We start from the raw sequence: 729 nt of genomic DNA on the forward strand, positions 1-729 counted from the left end.
TGTGTACGTGCGTGCCAAAGTATGCACTGAGTGGACTATTGAAAGGGCTTAGAAATTACATACTGTTCTGAACTGCATGTTTGTTTTTCAATGTAATTGATTTGATTTTTAAAGGTTTGGGCCTGGATGCGGTACTTGCCGCGGTACTTAGAATTGTTTTAGGTCTAAGCTACACTACAACATTTTATCTCGAGCACCAATATCTTATCTCGAACGCACGGGATCCTTTTTCGAATTGACGATGTCTTATTTCGATCACACGAAATTTTATTTCGATTGCTCGTAATAATTTAATTTAACGTAGTCGCCGATAACTTTCATACACGATACATTTAAAAAAGACAATTGAGCTGTCAAAAAATGAAGGCTTTACTAGCCCAGCCCAGTCCGGTCTGATTCGTTTAAGTAAAAGCTGCAACAAGTTATATTTTTGTAATAGGGAAATGTTTGATAAATGCGACATGAAACGGCCTTGCCACCGAAGGATCGAACCCTGATATGTTGAAAGACAACCAGTCATAAATTGATGGACATGCGAGTAATACGAAATTCCACCGACTTTGATAACGCTTGTTCATATAAAGACGTGCACAAGGGAGACTTCAACCTGTTCGTATTATCAATTATATATTAATTGTATATGCCCGCAGTCAATTAACCTATCATCGTTCCTGGTTTTTGTACCGTGCAGTAGTAGAAAACGAATGAATACTTATTAATTGATCATGG

The sequence above is a fragment of the Mercenaria mercenaria genome, chromosome 17 (genome assembly GCF_021730395.1).
Source record: "Mercenaria mercenaria strain notata chromosome 17, MADL_Memer_1, whole genome shotgun sequence".
In the NCBI taxonomy this organism is placed as follows: Eukaryota; Metazoa; Mollusca; class Bivalvia; order Venerida; family Veneridae; genus Mercenaria; species Mercenaria mercenaria.